Below are 20647 nucleotides of genomic sequence, written 5' to 3' on the forward strand. Positions count from 1 at the left end.
GATACTAACAGGCAATTGGATCAGGGTGTTGGTAGTAGCTAGGTATTTAGGAGCCCTATAGACAGCCTTGAGACATTCACCTATTTGCATTTAGACAATTACATGTAATGGAAGACGTAAAAAATATGGAACACTTCACGAATTTGCGTGTCATCCTTGCGCAGGGGCCATGCTAATCTTCTCTGTATCGTTCCAATTTTAGTGTATGTGCTGCTGCAGCGAGCACCTACCTGTATGAAAGCATCCTCTTCACTTTAGGGTCAAGTGCACACTTAGTGTGCCCAACCAAGCAAGATTGGAGACACTTCCTTATGAATCTCCTCCCCATTCCCTGCACTCCCTCTCTTCCTGCTGACCTCTCCTCCCTAGCCCAGGGATGGCCAGGCATCACACCCCCTGGAATGTCACCACGGTGAGGCCTGCTATTTTTGTCTGCCTTGTCTGTTGTGTCCCCAGAACCTCCCCCCACTTTTAACAGAAGAGCTGTTGAAAGTGAAGGCAAGGTCATTGGATGTGATTGTGGGAAGCAACTGTGACCTTCACAAGGGGATTCTGGGCAAAGAAATCAGACCTTGACGGAGGAAGTAGGCAGAAAGGGAGTCAGTGGTTAGTCTACTCCACCAAGAGTGACGTTTATCTTGGAGAATACTTTGCTATTCTCACATTACCCCTACTTCTTAACAGCCTCTGGCCCCATGGCCCAGCCCCTCTTTCTTCCTGGAACACTCTCCTTCCTTGACCTGCTCTTTTCCCTACAATTCTGCTGACCTCTTTGTTTCATTACATAGATTTCCTGGGTCATTCATTTTGTTTTGAATGCATCTCACTGCTCTTTCCATAGCTGGTGGCTTCTCATATCCAGATCTCAGCTCACAGGTTGGTAAAAACCACATTTTTGTTTGGCTTGTTGGAGACTTGCTGACTCTGGAGACTGTTCATCCTGAGGCCAGTGACTTGTTGGGGATAGCAAAGGACTTTTCTTAAGAAAGCCCTTCACATGCAAACCAACCTGTATGCCGCTCTGATTCCAACTGCCTCCTTTACTGGGTTCCTACACTCATCTACCCACCATAATCACCCCAGTACCAAGTACCAGACAGACTAGAGACAGCCCCTTTGCCTCAGAGATCACCAAAATTATTCAAATTGGCCCGTTGTAAACCTGATGACCCTGCTTTGCCTATTTCTTCCCTCCGAGCCCCAAATAAAAGTTCTTGCCCACATTCACCCTGTGCTCCCTCTTCCGCCTGACAACCCTAATGCTTCTATGGTGGCTCTCCTGTGCTGTGGTGGGACCCCTTGTCTGGTGTCCGTGAGTATAACCAGTTATCTTTCAGTGGCCATCATCTCCTGGTCTGTTGGCTTTGCCATACCTGGATAATAGCATTTTAAGAATTGTCACACACTGAAGGGACTTTCCCTGACCATTGGTGACTCTCAATCTCAGCACACTCATTGGTTTCCCTTATGGAAAGTACCATAGCTGTATATTTAACTTGTATAGTCATTTGACCACTTGTTCTCTATTTCTGAACTCCCACCAGACTCTTTGAGGTCCAGGACCATGTCTGTCTTGCTTGCCCTCATATCTCTGCTGCCTGACATACAAGAGGTGCTTAATAATGTTTATCGATAGATTATAGAACAGAAAAGTATGGGGATCTTTGAAGGGGTAGCCCAGTTAGACTAGACTTGGCTAGTCCAAACTGTCAATTCAGGAGCACAATACAATACAAATTTATTTCTTATTTACACGAACTTCTATACATTGGCCTCCATCTTGGAGCAATGCTATCCAAACATAAGACCTCTAAGATTGCCACCCCAGTGGCCTGGAAGTGGCTCCCAGTCACTTCTGCCCATACTTTGTTGGCTGATGTATAATCACATGGTCCCAGTCCACAAGCAAGGGAGTCTGGGAATTGGGTCTCATCTGGGCCCCAGGCTTGGTAAGCTACAAAGCTCCGACTTGACTCTCTGTCTCTTACCTGTGAAAAGAAGCAGGGATCCTTGGGGAGGCTGTGAGCTGTTGTCATGGAGGAAGCTAGCAGTGAGAGCTTGAATTGTCACTGGTCTCACCGGCACCCGGATTCTCATTTTTCTAGCATCCCTGGTTGGGCCAGGAGCCTAAGTGAAGGGCACGTGACCTTGGAAGAGTCACATCTCACCTTCCTGAGCCCCAGTTTCTTTATAGAATAGTGGGCATCAAGGTGGCCTCCTAGATTTGACAGAAGTGCCCGGGTGGTGGAGCAGCGAATCTGGCGGGGACACTCAGCTCCACCAGGGCGTCTCGTCACTACGGCTTGTTTTTATCATCGTCATAATTACAGCAAAACCTGCTGAGGCGTGGGCTCCAGCAAGGGGGTGCAGCTCCCACCCTTTAGACTTCCATCTCTGCATATGGCGACCTGCGCAAGACCTCACACCTGTTTCAGAGGAGAGGGAAGCTCCCCACCTCCTGTTGGCCATTTCTCTGTGTCGCGGTTGCTCCTCACCCCTCCCGCTGGAGTTGGAAGGTCAATTACAGTGCAGCCCTTTTCCAGGGTAATAAGTTTTTAATGTAGACGCAATTAGTGAATAAGCAGTTGATTAGTTCATTATGAAAATACTGACAACAACACCATTTGCGGTGGCAGAGGCTCGGAGAAGAAAGATTGTTCCCTTTCCATGTTATCAGTCGGGTCAGAGTGCCAGGAAAGTTAACGTATTTTACCATAATATTAAACCCTTTTAGCATTGAAAGGCCATTATGTTAGGGAAAAAAAATTCTCCTCTGGGGTATTAATTAGAGAGAGAGAGCTTTAAAAAAATCATAATCCCATTAAATTCCTCTCTTATAGCTATTTTCATAAAGAATCCTTCATGTGAAATGTGGATGAAAATAACACAACTCTGGCTGAAGAATTTATGAAAACACGGAGCCAATGATCTATCATTTTTACCAGGGGGAGGGGAAACCGGAAACATTTTGTCAAATTCCTAAAATGGTTGCAAGCAGCCTGGACCCGGAGTCAGGGAGGACTGCAGCCTCTGTAGTGCAATCCTGAGCCTCCCCCACGGCTAGATGACAGATGATGGTTCTGGGTGGAAACGTGCGCTTCCTGTCCCTGTTCTGGATCACTCTCTTCTCTTGGGGATTTCCTGGGTTGCCCTGCATCTCTGGCTGGTGTGAAAACCTCCTTCTGAGTTCACATGCGCGTATTTGAAACTCCAGGCGTTTAGACTGTATGTTCATGGGTTGGTTTGTTCATCCCTAGGACAGGCACCTGTGGCAAGCTGAATGCCGCTCTAGGTGCAGGAGATGCAACCGTGAACCAGCAGAGAGGTCTTTGGACTCTGCTCCTGGTGTGATGGGAGGGCTGTCAGTAAATCAGAGGCAGCAAATGGGGTAGAGGCAAAGGATGAGGGAGGAGTGCAGTGCTGGAGGAGGCTATTGATGTCCTCAGGAAGGATGGGGAAGGGTTTGCCCTGGTGCTGCCATTAAGGGAAGGAGGGGTGTGCTAGGTGGGCAGAGTGGATGAATGGGGATCTTTCAGGCAGAGGAAATAGTGTTTGCCAAGGTCCTTCGTAGAAGAGAAAGAACAAAAGACACCTGGGGAGCAGAAAGGATGGGGGTTAGAGAGGGGAGCCGCAGGACACCAGGCTAAGAGTGGCAGGGCGCTGGGGTCCACATCAGGCACTGCCATCCTTATCCTGAGACCGTGCAAAAAGCTAAGAGGTCCCAAGATCATGCTTCCCTCTCTGTGGGCACAGAGGCACATACCTATGATAAAGGCTGCAAAATTATGGGATGCTAAATGAATTGCTCTGTCTCTCCGATCCTTTCCTCATTTATTAAATGGTACAAATGATAGGACTTCTGGTTTTACAGTAGCTGTTTTACGAAATAACCCAGGTGCAAATAGTTTCCTTCCTTGCCTTCCCCCTCCCCTTCCCTTCTCTTCCCTTCCTTTCCCTCCCCCTCCTTCCCTCCATCCCTCTTTCTTTTCCACTCCTTTGCTCCCTCCCTGTCTTCCTTCCTTCCTTCCTTCCTTCCTTCCTTCCTTCCTTCCTTCCTTCCTTCCTCCTCCTCCTCCTCTTTTTCCTCTCTCTCCACCTTTCTCTCCCCTCCTCTGCCTCTATAAAATGAAGTAACTGGATTCCTCGTGTTTTCTTTTGACTTTTAGGACCCGTGGCTATTTTCCTTTTAAACTGGGACTTCTGCTTTGCTTGTGGGTCTCATGCAGTCATGTGGTCATCTGATTCGATGGGCGCTAACTAGAGGCCTGGTTTTGCAGAGCTGCCCAGGGGCCTGGGAAGCTCCCTGGTTATAACGGCTTGCTCAAACAAACCGGTGGCTCCATGGACTAAATTGAAGCAGAAACCAGGTAACTTGCTGACCGCCTTTCCTCGGCAGAATTTAGTAAATGCAGTCATTAGTTGCAGTATAAATTCCAAGCGTGGAGCCTCTTGGAGGACGCAGGATCATCTTGATTGTCACTGACTCTCTTGGCTGTTCTTCCTATGGCACCATCTATGGCTCCTCAGCTCCTTTTTCTTTTTGAGGAATAATGAAAACGTCATCTGATCCTCACCCTTGTGTTGGGGAGATCAGCCATCATTCAGCCTTCCAGTGACGGCAGGAGTCTAATTCCCAGGTCTGTTGGGCTCACAGAGAAGCACTAAGAACAATCGGGTGACTTAATCACAATTTACTTATCCTGATGATTTTATTTGATATTTACTTTTGGTAAATAATCTTGATGTAAATTCCTAGTGGGCCACAAGAGAGGAGGCGGGATTTTAATGAACTGGTGATGAAGTGGAAATATTTTGAAATGCTGAATAATGTGTTTTGCTTGTCACCCAATTACTTATCTGCTGCCTAATAGCACATTTCATAATATCTTACTTCCCGATCTGTTCAACTGGCAATAAAAAATCCTTCCTTGTGATTGCCATGTGCTCCCCAGTAAAGACCAGTGCATCAGAGGCTCAGTGTGTAACGAGGCTTTAACGACCTGATAATGTCTCGCTGATGAAATAGAGAAAAGGATTTCTTGTTTCACTGCAAATACATTTTCTTCCCCAATTGAGTATTGTTTGAAAAGGAGCTGTTTATCAGTCAGAGATGATTTCTCACACACACATTCTTACTCACCAATCCTTAGAAACAAAGGATTGTTCCATTCTGATCAGCACTGACATTTTTTTTTGTTACTTTGTTTTAATGATGCAACACAGACACACAGAAGTGCTGATCGCCGCCCCCCCCCCCCAAGAGCAAAAACGCTTATGTCCTTTGACAACATATTTCGGAAACCACAATGTGGGAATGGCATGCGTGTGCAAGCCCATGTGGGCACACTCATGTGTACACACACACGTGTTTTCATCATTATCGATTCCATTTGGTGCATGTTGACCAGGTCCCAGGACCCCTGCGGCATAACAGGAAGAATGTAAAGAGCAAGAAGGCACCGTTTCTGCTCCCTGAGAGCTGGCAGTTTGCACCAGCAGGTCCTATTTGGGGATATGTACCAATGTCTGGTGATACCTTTGGCTGTCAGAGCTTGTGGGGGGCAGGGCGGGGGTGCTGGTGGCATCTAGTGGATAGAGGACTAAATGCTGTGGAACACCCGGGGCAGCTTCCCACCCCCCAGCAAGGAATAATCTGTCCAAAGAGGTTCTAACTTGTTAAGATGAGGAAACTGGACTGAGACTGGAAAAGGAAGTCTCCAGTGTGGGGAAGGAGTCACGTTACACTCCAGTTCCTTCCTGATCACCATTATAGACCCGTGCCAGGAGACCAGAGAAATCATGCTGGTCCTGGTCATCAGCATGGGTACCAAAAGGGACTGTCACCTGGCATGGCACAATCAGAACTTGAGTCCCAGTCCCAGAACTGCCTGTGGGCTACTTTTCTCCCCTTTCTAAAGGCAGGCGATGGGGAGGATCTGGGGGAGGACAAGACAGGGAGCAGAGGAGGAGGAGGAGGAGGCATGGGCCGGGTTGGTCAGCAGGTACAGGTAGTAGTCACAGGGAAGGAGGGAGCTCTGCGTCCTAGCACACGGGTGACTGCAGCTGACAGTAACTCTCTGTGTGCTTCAAACAGCTAGACACAGTTTGTTCCCACAACAAAGAAATGATAAACATCTGCAGTAAAGGATGCTAAGGCCCTCATTTGGACATTACACCACGTATGCACCATTGAAAATCACCTTGTACCCATAAATAGGTACCAAGTGCCAATAAAAATAAATAAATAAAAGGGAAATGATTCTTCCTGTGATCCAGAGATGCTATAAGGCATAAGTGAGAGATGGGTGACAGAAGCACTTTGGAGGCTAGACTGTTCTGTAAGTTGGGTGGGACCTGCCCAGTCGCAGTGTTTTGATGGGGCCATCAGCTCAGCTTCACCCCCACCACTGGCCAGGCAGGAGGTGAAGGTTGCATGTGGCTGGTAAGGGGCAGAGCTGGTGCAAAGTAATTCTCAGCTGGTCTTAAAAAGCCTTGGAATTAGCTGCTGTGTTTCTCAGCAGGGACGCTGTTGGCACACAAGATAGGTACATCCGCTGTAGGGACACCACCCATTGCAGGACAGGAAGCCACATGTCAGTGGTGGACATTGGAGCATGGCCTCTCCCTCACTTCCACCAGTTTCTGAGGCCAGGTGGGGTGGCCTCACTTTCTTAGAACCATATAAAGAAACTAAGCAAGAGAGAGCAAAAGGGTGCCCCAAGCCCTGAAGTTATTAAGTGGCAGAACTGGGATTTGTGCAGTGATATAATCTCATTCTTTTTTTTTTAAATAACACCTTAATTTCTCTGTTATGCTTTCACTCTCCTCGATGTTAAGAATTTAGTCAATTATGATTTCCTTACTCAACTTATGATACTCTCATCCTAACGTTGCATCTGCTATTAGAGGGGGCTCTCAGCATCCAGGTGCATTTGGGGCACAGGTGAGGCCTTTGGTCATTGTCTATCTGTGGTGCTTCTGCTACCCAGCTTGGTACTTGGCCAACCCAAGCCATCCATCCTTATTCCTGCAGGGTCCTCATTTCCCTCTGATCTCTCATTCTCCATCCACACCATCCTCTGGCTGTGCCTTCTTGTCTTCACCCCAAGGCCTGTTCAGGTCTCCAAGTCTTCCCTTCTGGTCCTAACCACTGGCGGAAGCCACCTCCCAGTGTTCGTATGTGAGTCAGGGGCATATTATAGACACAGGGAGGCCCAGCCTAGGGCAGTCAGAGCCATCCCAGTATATGGTCCCACTGTGGGGGCTCTGGCTTCAGCCCCAAATGTGACCCCTCCCACTTACATAGCCAGTGGTACCCAGCACATCTATGAGCTGACTTTTGACTCACCACCATATTTTTCTGCAAGGAAAATATAATTGCAGGCTTATTGTTACATTGGAACCTCACATGGAGGAGTGGGTGGTAGGGTGGGCTGAAGCTCAAGACAGATAATGGCCTTAAAGATCTGCAGCCCTCAGATCACCCACATCTCTTCTTTTCTTCCAGTTCTTAATCTGCTGTTGAGACAATAAGTAAGCCCCAGTGCTGACGCGATGTTATTCACCCTCGTGGTTCCTCCGAGGCTGGGGAGGACACAGGACTCCAATTATAGACTAGCTCCCAGCTTTCGATCTATGAGGGCTCGGGCCGGGGATTCTCATTTGCTGAGTGGGGAATAGCCCAATTCTTTCTGAATTTCCTTTCCCCGGCTAAGCCCACCCTCTTTGGAATGTCTCTGTTCCACGGTCAAACTCAGTGTGTCCGGGACTTGAGAGGTATGCGGATCCATATTTTCCTTCTGCTATGAGTGGACACCAAGCCCCATCTCAGAGAACACATGGACCGCTCGTTTAACTGTTAACTTCTTCCTCTCCCCTAGCCCAGAATTTCTCATAACTTCTGGGCTAAACAAAAACTAGTTCAGCAAATGTTTGTCCACATTAATGCTATGAAGCCTTCTGCGGCCTCGTTCCATAGTGAAAACTCCCCATAGAGATCCTGGCTGTCCCATGTCCCATCTCATCTGCTCAACAAGGAAGTCCCAACTGTATACGAACATGTGTTAGGAGAAGACATCACGGTCAGTTCTGCATAGCCTCCTACCACTGGTGGATTAGGCATGGCTAGTGTCATTTTTTTTTCTTAAAAAAAAAAGACAAGTTGTAAGTGTGCATCCTTTCATGTAATTTTCCTTTTGTCTAATTTCTGTCTTGACCACTAGATTATAAACCCCAAGAGGTGGTACCTAGGGTCATTCTTTCATTGATATATTCCCAGTGCCTGAGATGATGCTATACACGTAGAGGCACTCCCCCCAACAAAAAAAATATTAATGAATGAATGAGTGAGTGAGTGCATGAACAAATATCAGGTTTACTCTGAGGTTCTATATAGAAAAGAGAGGAAGGGATGCTTGAACTTATAGAGCAAGCACCAGCACAGAGAAGACCGAGGGACTTGGTGGTCAGAACATCTCCTCCCCTTGGATTAGGGTCAGGATGGGCCAGTTGTGTTCGCAGAGTCAGGGGGTCTGGGTTCTGGAGAGCTGGCTCTCCTATTGGCACATCTATGCAATGATCATGAGCAAGCTCATAGTCTCTGGGTCTTGTTTTCGTTTGGTTTAGTTTCTGTTTTTTTTTTTTTTTTTTTTTTTAATCATCTATAAAACTTTTGAAGGGACTGGGAGAGCCTTCAAGGATCACATTTCCATTATCTCCCAAAGAAGTTTCTATCTCATTCTACTACTCTCTCAGATCACACTCCCAGCTCCTGACACAGCAGATGAAGCTGGCGTCCGCCTACAATTGACAGATGAGCCTCATTTTTGTCCCTCAACATTAACCACTTGGCTATTTGGTACAGCCATCTAGCTCTGAGAGGCTGGGAGAGCCCTCCCCGTCCTCAGAAACACAGACCATGTCCCACCCCCACGCCTCTGCCTGTGCTGGGGTCCAGGAACGTGGAACAGAGAAGCCAGCCCCCAGCCTCACGGGGCTACATTGCTCAGAGAGCAGGGGATGATGGAGGGATGTCCCGACAGATGTTAACAGGCTTGGTCTGTTTCCAGGTTCAGTTTCTCAGAAGCCAGTTTGTTTCTTTTTCCTGCCCTATTCTGTAATAATATCTATAATTCTAGAAAGGCCCGATATTCAACATAAGGTGGTCTGAGAATCAAAGCAAGCTTTCTATTTCAGTTGTGACATCTGAGGCTTTGAGAGGCCAGACGGTTCCGGAACAATAACAACACCTCCCTGATATTTATTGAGTGCTTTGTGCTAGGCATAAACATCTTTACACGCTCCGCTGCACCCTCACACCACCATTAGAGATAGGTACCAGGGTTATCACTATTGCACAGCTGAGAATAGAATTAGAAATGTTAAGAAATTTTCATGAAGTTGTATAGCTATCGAAGGCAGAGGCTGTCTCCCACCCAAGCACACCCACACCCCTCAGCCTTCTCTTCTCTAGTATTTCAGGGGAAAATCCTTCTACTAAATAAGCATGCCTCCTGGCCTTGGCCCCAGTGATGATCCTCTGGAAATGAGGGTGGGGCTGGGAAAACAGAATATTCTGTTTTAGTCAGCACTTTGCCGCTGTGACCAAAAGACCCAAAAAAGAAAATTACAGGAGGAAAAGTTTATTTTGTAGGCTCCCAGTTTCAGAAGTCTCAGTCCATAGGCGACTGACTCCATTCTTTGGGGTCTGAGATAAAGCAGAATATCATGGTGGAAAAGTGTAGCAGAGGAGAAGCTTAGGACATGGCCAAAGAAAGCAGACAGAGGGAGAACTCTGCTCACCAAGAGCAGTGTATACACCCCCAAAACAAGCCCCCCAATAACTACCTCTTCCAGCCACACTCTACCTGCCCATAGTTAAACCACCTCGTTAATCCCTAGAAGAAGATTAATGAACTGATTAGGTTAAGGATCTCATAACTCAAACATTTCACCTCTAAACTTCCTTGCATAGTTTCACACATGATATTTTTGGGGTACACCTCATATCTAAATCATAATAATTCTCTCCTTTCTGTCTTATGTATTAATAATTTTGATGTTCAATGTGGAAATCCAAAAACCATGTCCCAACTGGAAAATTAAATGATGAGATGAGGCCATCAGATGGTAGCAAATCAGAGTTCTCTTGATGCCCTGGGCAGAAGGACACAAATCTTCAGCTACTGTGTTGGGAGTAGGATTGTATTAGTGGGAAAAGACTTGGATATTTTGTTTTTTAGGTCTGTTTCTTTGAGTTGATCTTGGCCAGGACATCGAGGGCTCTGTAACATGAGCGAGACACCAGATAGCCAGGAAGCTCTCCTGAAACTTGGTTTCCCAACTTAGTTGCCTAGCAACTTCTGAGTGACAGCTCCACAGGACTGATGGCCTAGACATGTACCAGGAACTGACACGTTGGTCCAATAAACATAGACTGTTTTTAAAAACACTTTCATACTTTTAATGCTTGGCTGCTGTGAAAAGGTCTATTCAGGGGAATCTGCCCTCTTTCCAACTTCTAAGATAAACTGACCACTCCCATGGATCCTATGCAAGTGGTTAATGGACTAGATGTGGGTGGGAGGAACAGAGGCATCTCGTCAGGTCCAGGTGGGACACAATGGTGGTTTGGTCTAGAGAAGGGTTGATGGAGATACAGAGGGGGAAGAGAATCTGGGAAATATTAACAAGAATCAAAAGGACACACCTTTGAATTCCTCGTGAGCTGTGTATGTGTTGGAGTAGGGGCCGAGTGGGAGAAGAGACCCACATGCACTTAGCATTCCTGAAAGGGGATCAGCAAAGAATTAGGAAGGACTTTAACTGGAAATTTACCAAAAGCTTGGACCCACATAACCCTGAGTAATTCCAGTGCCTAAGTGCCACCAGAAGTTAGGGGCTGATGTGGGCAAGGAAGAAACACCACCAGAGCAAGGTGACAGGAAGCTTTGTAGTGTTGGAATATCTATGATGCTTAGAGAAAGCATATTTAGGAAATGATTCCATCTGGGATATCCTCAAGTTTTCCCTAGTATTTTCACTCTTTGACTTTCTGGGTTCATTTTTTTAAACATATTTTGAGAATAGGCCCTCTCTACGAAATGAGTGTTGCTCTTCTTATCTTATGGATGAGGGAAAAGACAATCAAAGAGGCTAAGGCACCTATCTGAGGTCCCACCTCCAAACTCCACATCTATTGTATAAAACCATTTTTCCCCCAGTGGATCACAAATACTTAGGGAGAGGATCTCCCTCTTCCTCTTTAGTTCTGCACCTGTCTTTCGTCTTCCTAGAGGCTTGCTGTGGATCCCATTTCCTCCTCCTTCCATGGGGTAAGCATGCTGTTTCCTGATCACTGTGGTATCCTTGTATTTGGGTAAGCTAAGCCCAGTTTTCTCATTTGTTTTACTGCCTTGCTTTTGTGTTCTTGTCATTTGCTGTCCCAAGCATCAAATGATCCATAAACAAAACATTTATCCACTGCACATATATTCCAAAAAGGAAAAAAAATAACAAATTCAGAGCAACCAAAATGGACATATTGCTAAGCCAACACATTACTAAGCAATCCCATGCATTTTTTTCTTTGAGCAATAAAGCAATTCACATGCTGCCTGTCACCTAGCAGGTGACTGAAAAATGTTCTCTTTTTCTCTTCCTGTGAGAGAATTCAGTTCCACTTAAGGTGCTAGGCTGGGTGCTTCCAGCAGAATGGGGAGGAAAAGAACACAATCCCTGGTCTCAAAGAGGTGGAGGTAAAATATTCATGCGGGCAAGAAAGAGAAGCTCTGGATTGAACTGTGTCCCCCTCAAATTTATGACTTGAAGACCTATCCCCAGGACCTCCAAATGTGACCTTTTTTTGGAAAAAAGGGTCACTGCAGGTGTAATGAGTTGAGATGAGCTGGCCCCTCATCCAGGAAGACTGGGGTCTTAATTAAAAGGGGGACTTGGTTGGGACGTACACAGGAAAAATGGCATGTGAAGATGAAAGTAGAGGTCTCTCAGCCAAGGAACACCACAGATGCCAACTCACTGTCAGATACTAGGGAAGGGTCACCAACAGGTCTCCCCCACCACCCTCAGAAGGAACTAGCTGCTCTCACACACCCTGAGCTTGGGCTTCCAGCTTCCGGGACTGGGATACGGTGCATTTCTGTTATTAAAGCCACCTAGTTGGTGGCACTTGGCTTCTAAGCCCTGGTAATAGACCAAAAGGAATCACAGGACTGCAGTCGTGTATGGCTAACAAGGGGTGTGTTCTGAGAAACATATCCTTGGTTGATTTTATCATTATGCAAATGTCACAGGATGCAATTACACAAGCTAGGATGACTGTGGCATCCCCAGGCAATGTGATTTATGGGCCACCATCATCCATGTGGCCCCCGATGGTGGAGATGCCCTGCATCTCCAACCATGTCTAGTGAGAGGCTGGCATCTGGGGGGGGTCTCCTGGAGGACATGGTGTTCCAGCTGAGACCTGAATGATGATTCAGCATTAGTTAAAAAGAAATAAATAAACAGAGGAGAGCATTTTACAGAAGAAAATTTCTACATATGGTTAATTGTTATGTCACCATTTATTCAAACAAGCTTGTATATCTACTCTCAAATCCCAAGACACATTGGAACTTGAAACAAAGAAAGGCAGGCAGACCAACTGCTGCTCACTAGGACTCATAATGATGGAGGTGAGACTCCAGGATGAGGAGTTAAGAGGGGAGGGTGCAGGTGAGAGGAGGAGAAGGAGTAGCAGAAGCTACACCACAGCACTCAGGGGCTCTGGAGCCAAGGGCAGATGTCCACTGATAGCCCCAGTCCATGGCTGAAATGGCTGCTGTGGGCATTGAGCAACCTTTGGTATTTATGGCGACCACTCTGAACCACCAACGGCAAGTTAAAATACCCATATTCATTCATTTTCTTTTGCTGTGTTAAAGTACCTGAGGTTGGGAAATTTATAGAGGAAAAAAGTTTATGTCCTGGTTTGGAGGCTGAAATCCAAGACCGAGCAGCCACATCTGGCAAGGCCATCTGCTGCGCCCCAACATGGCAGGAAAGTGGAGGGCCAGTGGGTACTCGCAGAAGATGTGAAACAGAAGGGGCTGGCCTGCATTATGACCTGCTCCTGTCTTGTCTTTTTAGTTAATCCTATTAATGACTTCATCACCTCCTACATGTCCCACTGCCTCTCAGCACCTTTACATTTGGGACTGAACATCAACGTGAGTTTCAGGGGGACACACTGTTTTCCAGTAATACTGGAATATGGCATTCCAGTACCATGGAGGTACTCAGAAGCAACAAAATGTATGTACCAAACTCGAGTTCCCCCCTCTTCCTTCTGCTGTCTGTGATACACTCTCTCTTTTTCAGAATGTGGATGGAGAAGGCCTCCTGTCTTCTAAAACTGGGGTGGGTGGTCCTCTCTGCTCCCACAGGCGGCCTTTCTTGTCTATGTCACAGCACTGTGTGTGCTGATTGTCACTTGTCTCCTCTCTGTCCTGTCGTGGTGCTGATCTTCCTCCTGCTCTGGACCATCTTCTGTTTGCATCACAACCCAGGTCTTTGAAATGAATCTCTATTCCCCAGAGCCTACATAAAAAGTGGCCTAGAGTCAGCATTAAATAAACATTTAGCAACTCTAGTTTTAAAATATTCCTATCCTAAATGGTCAAAATAAAAATAAATGTTTGTGTGCATGAAAGATAGAAGCCCTTGGGTAAGACAAATGGCTGGTTTGCCAAAGGTTTTACAATTGTGTGTGTGTGTGTGTGTGTGTGTGTGTGTGTGTGTATTTTTTCTTCCACTGAAAATTTCTACCAGTCTCTCTATCGTGAAGATTCAATAGGTGGATTCATTTGTCTTTTGCATTACACTTTCTGGAGTGAGCCTAGCCTGCTCTGTTCTCTTTGGAGAAATTCAGGGTTATTTCAAGTTGGTTTGGATTTTTTTTCTTCCCTTCCTTGTGTCCAGAGACAAATCTACATGGCATTTTTAAGTATAATTTTCAGGTTTTCCCCTCAAAAGGATGCTGGGCATAAAGACTCAGAAAGGTTAAAAGGTAAAAATAGAGTTAAAAGCTGCCGTTCTATTCTGATTTCTGAATATCTGTCCTCATCCTTATTGTTTGCAATTGGCCCTGCAGGGACATCTCCTTCCTTCTCATTGGGCCAGTTTGGATACAACTGACTAATCTGGAATATGTCCAAGAATTCTGAGCTGGGCCAGAGGTATTGGAAACCCAACACCCTCTTCTTGTCACAGCAGCCTCACGGTGATGATTTCCTGGGCAATTGGAAGTGATTAAGCTTAAGCTACCACATACTGGGTGCTTACAATATTTTGGGTGGGATACTAAATGTGGTCTCTGTAATGTCTTAAGAACCCACAGTAACCTCATAAGGAAGATGGCATGGCCTCAGTAGAACCCAGAAAACCAAGGCTCATAGAGGCTTTGAAAAACATCCAAAGATGCTGTTGGTAAACAGGAGAGCCAGAGTTCGAATCTCAAATAGAGTGACTCACACCACCTTCATTTCTTTGTGTTGTCGCGGATGGTGATGCACGTGGGGAGAGAAGGCTGAAGCTGCATCGTGTGGGGATGAGGGAGGACCATGGGCAGGACCACCATGGCCTCAGAGCCCAGGCAAAAACATGGTCCCTCTCAGGTGTGGAAAGCTTTGGAAAAAATGTTAGGAGCTTCTGGAGTTGGGAAATGCTGTAAAGGCTAGAATTTGTCCCTTCACCGTGATCCCTGGAACGCCATAGACACTAACATACGTGAAGAGGGATAGATGGATGAACCTAGTTCCAGAAGCTAGTTCAAGGGCACGGGTGGATTCCACAGGACGCAGGATATTCCCAGGACTGGGGGAGGCCTGCTTATCCTCTGGATGCAACAGTAGGTTCTCTTCTGTGGATAAAAGAAGAAACAAAAAGGCATTGATATGGCCAGGGATTGGGGACCTGGCTGGAGAACTGTAGGGAGAAGGAAGATGCCCAGGACAGAAGTGTTCCTCTCCATTGAGGCGGCTCAGTGCTGAGCTTCCAGTCTCTTCCTGGTCCATGTGAGAGGCAGGCTGGCTTGGTAGAGGAAACACCAGTTTTGCTTTCGTCCAAACCTGAGATCAAATCCTGATGCTACAATAAAAAGCTGGGTGACTTTGGGCAAGTTATTCAACCTCTTTGAGCTTTGGTTTCCTTATCTATAAGAAAAGTATTGCAATATTTTTAAAAAATGAGAAAAATGTTTTGACATGGTTAATGTGATTTTTGATTTGATCCTTCTGAGTGTATCAGTTCTGTCCGAGTTGGCCTGTGGTATCCTCAGGAGGAAAAGGAGAGCAGAATGAAGTGAAAGGAACTAATTCCATGCTACTGTGTGGGTCCCACTAAGACCCCAGCTCTTAGGCTAGCTGGGACCTAAGGGTGGCTGGGAGACCCAGCTGGGCAGTCCTGTGGCCAGATCATGCCGCTGCTTCTGAACTGGCCCAGAGCTCGAGTCCCAGCCTGGAGCAGGTCAAGGATCCCTGCCCTTGGCATTTCCCTCAACTCCTCCAACATTCCTCATCCCCCGGGTCTGAAGCCCAAAGAGAGGGAGTTGGGTGACGTGATTTTGGTCTTCTTTATCTCTCCTTCTGTCCCTCCTCAGAACCTCCAGAATTGCAGTGGGTAGACTTTGCCCATCATTCCTTCTCTGGTCCTACCTGCATAGACTCTAATCCTTACCTGCCGGTCTTGCCCTTAACCTGCTAAAGCAGCCATTAGAAAAAAAACACCCAAGACAACAGCATGACTTAGAATTTTATTATTGTCTGGCTGCAAAATCATTTTGTGGCTTCATAGGTTTGAGTATTCACTCCTCCAGAGGTGGTGAGGAAATGCCCAAGACCACGGGTTCTAGAGTCACCCAGCCAGGTCCAAAGAATGGCCCTGTGACTTTCAATTGATTTGACTTTGGGCAAAACCTCTCTGGGTCTTTCCCTCTACAAAGTGGGGTTGACATTACTATTTCATTGGGATTTTTGGAATAATCGGATGTGTTAGTAGCTGGCAGAATGTTTGGTGCCTCCTAAGCCCTCTGTAAGTGTTCATTAATAGACAAGTGTTTTTACCTTTTTAATAATCAGCACCATCACCATTTATCTTCATGATTCTTATTCATATCCAGGCACGTGGAAGCTGTGGGCTATCCAGGGCAAAGTTCTTTTACTTGGGAAGAGCAAAAGAAACACATAATAATGATAATAATGATGATGATGGTGATGATAACAATACAACATTGCTGAGCTCTGTTCTCTAGTTGATAAAGTAATTTTCCATAGAGACATAGGTTAACAATCTTGATGTTGCTGTATATACCTGAATCTAACAGTTAACTAAAGGGAGGGAATGGAGAGAGTCAGGTTCATCATTTTGGGGGTGGGGGGATTACAGACAGGTAGAGGGGGATAGAACCGTCCATTTGATAATGAATCAGAGTTGGAGACATCAGGATAAATTTATAGTTAGGATGCTAGAGGCACAGACGCTTACATATGTAGATATTTATAGACAGGTGTTCAATGCACACTCAGATTTCCATATTACATCAGCTGAGAGTGGTTAGAAGCCACCGAGTACCCCTCATACCCAGAGCTTGGATTCGAATACTCTTTTCAATGAAGGAACCAGGCTTCTTGAAGAAATGGATGATCCTTGCACCAGAACAGGAAATACATAAAACCAGCCTGGAGAATATTGTATAACCAGAAAGTAAGGATGTGCTCAATAAGTAAATAAATAAAAGATGGAGGCATGTCAAAGGGACCTAGGAGCCCATCAGAATGGTTTCCACTCACCAAACCTAGAGCAATTTGAGCCACAAGACAAGGTAAAATAGTACTAGGTTATAACACAAAGCATGAGAAGAAGAGACAAGTCTCCCATGAAGAATTCCAAAGAGTTCACATAGACACTCCCACTCAAGGAGGCAGAGTGTGACCCCTGTTCCTTAGGTGTGAATGGCACACAGTGACTTCCTTCCAAAGAGCCAAGGATGGAAAGAAGGGAGGATAGGATAATTTTACAGTGGGGAACTTTGACCAATGCCATGTTGGCTAGGTGATAAAGGCCAATGCAGAGGTGACAAGCCTTCACCCCAGGCATCCTCGACATGCTCCTGATGGGGAGCCCACTTCACCTCCAGGCCTTTCCTCTTCCAGGCCACAATCCCAACATAATCATGAGAAAAACCCAAGGCAAATTCCATTTGAGATCCCTCATGATACCTGACCAGTGCTCCTCAAAACTATCAAAGCCACCAAAAACAGGGCAAGTCCGAGAAACTGTCACAGTGAGAACCTAAGGAAGCATGACTAAGTGTAACTGATACCTGGACGAGATCTGGAACAGGAAAAGGACATTTGGTAAAGGTGGAGACAACCAGAATGAGGCATGGGCCTTACTTGATACTAATATATCAACATTAGGTCATTCATTGTAACAACTTTGCCATGAGAAATTTTAATAGGGAAATCAGATCTAGGGCATCTGGGAACGCCCTTTATTATCTTTGTACTATTTCTGTAAATCCAAAACTCTTCTACAATAAATTGTTCATATAGAGCATGTGTCCGCATCACTCTCTCATAAGTGATATGAGGACTAAGGAGATTGTGCCCAAGGAGTTATGGTCCAAGTGTCTGGCACATGATATGTCTTCAAACCACTCTTCGATTTGCCATTGTCTTTCTTTGTGACTCTTCTCTGTGATGTGCTTTGAAGAAGTTGTGTTGTATTTCCTCCAAGCCAAACAGGTCCGGTTTCTGATAATCATTTGTCTTTTCTGCACTGATGAACACAGAGCATCCTCTTAATGTTTTTAACTGAACTTACTTTTTAACCCTAACTGGCCCTATCTGAATTGCATCTGCATATTTCTGTGGAGTGACTGAGCTGTACCGCATGATAACAGTACTCCCATGGCAGGTACCTTGGCGCTCCAGGTACCAGATGCTCCCAATTACAGTAACTGTATCTTAAATTTTGTTAAAAGTGATTGTCAAATGCACGAATCCCCTTTTCTGTCTTAGGAGAGAGAGAACTGGGGTGCTGTCAACTTCCTGTTTGCTGATGGAGGGTCTTGATGGAATATTGTGTCACAGGACACAACATGTAGTTCTTCATTACAATGAAGTAGGGAAAGTTTTGCATTGGGTAAGGAGTGGCTTCTATAGAGGTGGGTGAGAGACCTCTGGAGCTGTGGGATCTCTAGCAGGGGAAACATTCTGCCAGAAATGAGACCTTATTGGTCCTACTGGATTCCTCTGTGATCGTGACTGCTAAAGGAGCTGTATGTGGATATATACATACATATAAATGCACATGTCTGCATCCATATACAGAGACACACATGGCACACATCTTCATATTTCTTTTCTCACCTTGCAAGGGCAGTATTTGCAAACCATAACCTGAATTCTCTCTCTGCTACTCATTCACCTTCTTGTTCTGCTTTCCTTGGATGCCAACCTGGCCTCACCTCCCATCGGCACTTTGGCTTCTCTTTCTTTGCTGGGTAGATTTGGAGAGAACTCAATTGAGCAACTGGGTCGCCAGGTTTGGCCTATCTTCCTGTCCAGTAAAATGAAAATATATTTTAAACCCCAGCCACAAATGTCTGTTTAATAATTCTTGATGGCTTCCCTGAGACTGGATTTTAATATTTCTGCATATGCAGTGCCTGGAAGCTAGCACAGAATGGCTATCTAAAACTGCCAGAAATTTGCTTCCTGCAGTTCTGAATGTGAACGTGGAAATATAACTTTGGGGCAATTCGTTTCTTCTTTGGAGAGGGATCACTTTGGTGGGCCCTCTCGGTCATACTTACTTACATTAAATAACGACTCACTGCCTTGAGGTAGTGCAGGGCTTGGCAGAAATAATCTCAAAGCAAATACCCTATAATGGAATATTAAGTATTCTGTTTAATAATATAAAAGCTGTCCCAAGATGTCCTGGGAGGAACATCTCTGCAGACTTTTTGCTTCTAATGAAGTGGTTAGCGGCTCCCCGGGCAGGCCTGGAAACAGGAATTGTGCACAGTGGTGGAGGTCTGGGACCGAGGAACAAAGCGATGGGTGACTGGCTTACCCTGGAGGAGAGACCTGGGGGGAGTCCATTCTAAGTGGATGGGCTAGTGATTGAGATCTGTTTCTAGGGGGGGCGAAAAAAAGACCTTCCTTTGAGCTATGAGTTAATCAGTTTATTGATATTTTTAGACATTCACTATAAACTACTCAAATTTTTAAAGTTGTATTTTATTTTTAATGGACACATAATAATTGTGTGTATCAGTGTGATACAGTGGGGGTGGTGATACATGTATACACATATAATGGTCAAATCAGGATAACCATCCTGTTCATGGCCTCAAATGTGGGTCATTTCTTTGTGGTGAGAACATGCAAAATCCTCTCTTCTGGCTATTCTGAAATAGAACATCATGGTTGACTCCTGTGGTCCACTGTGCAGTAGGACATCCCAACTTACATCGTTCCCTATCCTGCCCTGTCCACCCTCCTCAGCTGGAAAGTGTCTACCACAGCTCTATGGAAACAAAGGCAACAGCTTTGCCATCTTGATGCCATCCTTAGCTTTGCCCTCTTCATCAGAGCTCCTGGGACAGCCGATTCCAGACTAGAATCCCAACACCATTGTGTTATTCAGAACTCTGTGTTGCAAGTGACAGGAAGCCAAAGCACACTAGCTATTTAGAAGGGGACTTCTCTATCCCTTTAGCTTCTCTTAAGTGGATGCAGTCCTTATTCTTTCATAATCAAGAAAGAGTTTCTCCACATGGTAAGTTCAAGGTCACTTGACTTCATGGCCTCCTAGCTCCTTGACTCCAATAGCACCAACCAGATAAAATCATGGCTCAGTCTAGATCATGGGCTCCCTGTCAGACCAATCAATCGTTGTAAGAAGAAGGAATTACTGATTGGGTTACCTGCTCACTTCTATGAACAGAGGTGTAATTACATATTTGGACTCTTACCTTTTTGGAGTAGACTTACCTGCTTTGCAATGGCTGGCTCTTACATCTCCAAGCAGGGGTGTCTTTGGCCATCGGAGCTCACTTGGCCCATGGACATAGCAGATTGGAAGAGCTGAGGAATTAATGTCACTCAGAAGCTGCCCTCAACCAATGATTGGTGGGACTTAGTGTAGGTTCTAAATACTCAAAATTAGTTGCTATCAGTAGCTGAAAAATACATTAGAAAAAACTCAGAGTAGCAAATAATGACAATTTAGACAAACTATTTATCCACTGGACCAACATTTGGGGAAAAAAATGTGTTTGGCCTGACATTCCCAGGGGAAGTAGGCAGAACCCCAGCAGGTTGGCTTTGGAGAGGAGAATATCAGGGCATCTCAGGGTTCAGGCTACAGTGAAAGCCACATCTTGCTGTTTTAGTCAGCTTTGTTTTGTTGTAACTAATATACCCACAAGAACAACTTAGAGGAGAAAAAGCTATTTTGGCTCACATTTACAGAGGTTCAGTCCATGGTCGGCCAACTCCATACCTCTGAGCCCAAGATGAGGCAGGCCACCATGGCAGAAGGGTGTAGTGGTGGAAAAGTGCTCAGTTCATGACAC

At 45.7% G+C, this 20647-nt stretch overlaps 1 protein-coding gene and 1 non-coding gene across 3 annotated transcripts in view; one reads left to right on the forward strand and one right to left on the reverse strand.

The window, feature by feature from the left end:
* The window catches only part of Shisa9 (shisa family member 9), a 240030-nt gene that overhangs the window by 198287 nt on the left and 21096 nt on the right, over positions 1–20647 (forward strand). The gene's annotated exons all lie outside the window — the stretch shown is intronic.
* LOC113180578 (U6 spliceosomal RNA) lies at positions 120–226 on the reverse strand. The gene has a single exon (XR_003300483.2). It is a non-coding gene; the product is annotated as a U6 spliceosomal RNA (small nuclear RNA).

Source organism: Urocitellus parryii, chromosome 9 (genome assembly GCF_045843805.1).
Source record: "Urocitellus parryii isolate mUroPar1 chromosome 9, mUroPar1.hap1, whole genome shotgun sequence".
Taxonomy (NCBI): Eukaryota; Metazoa; Chordata; class Mammalia; order Rodentia; family Sciuridae; genus Urocitellus; species Urocitellus parryii.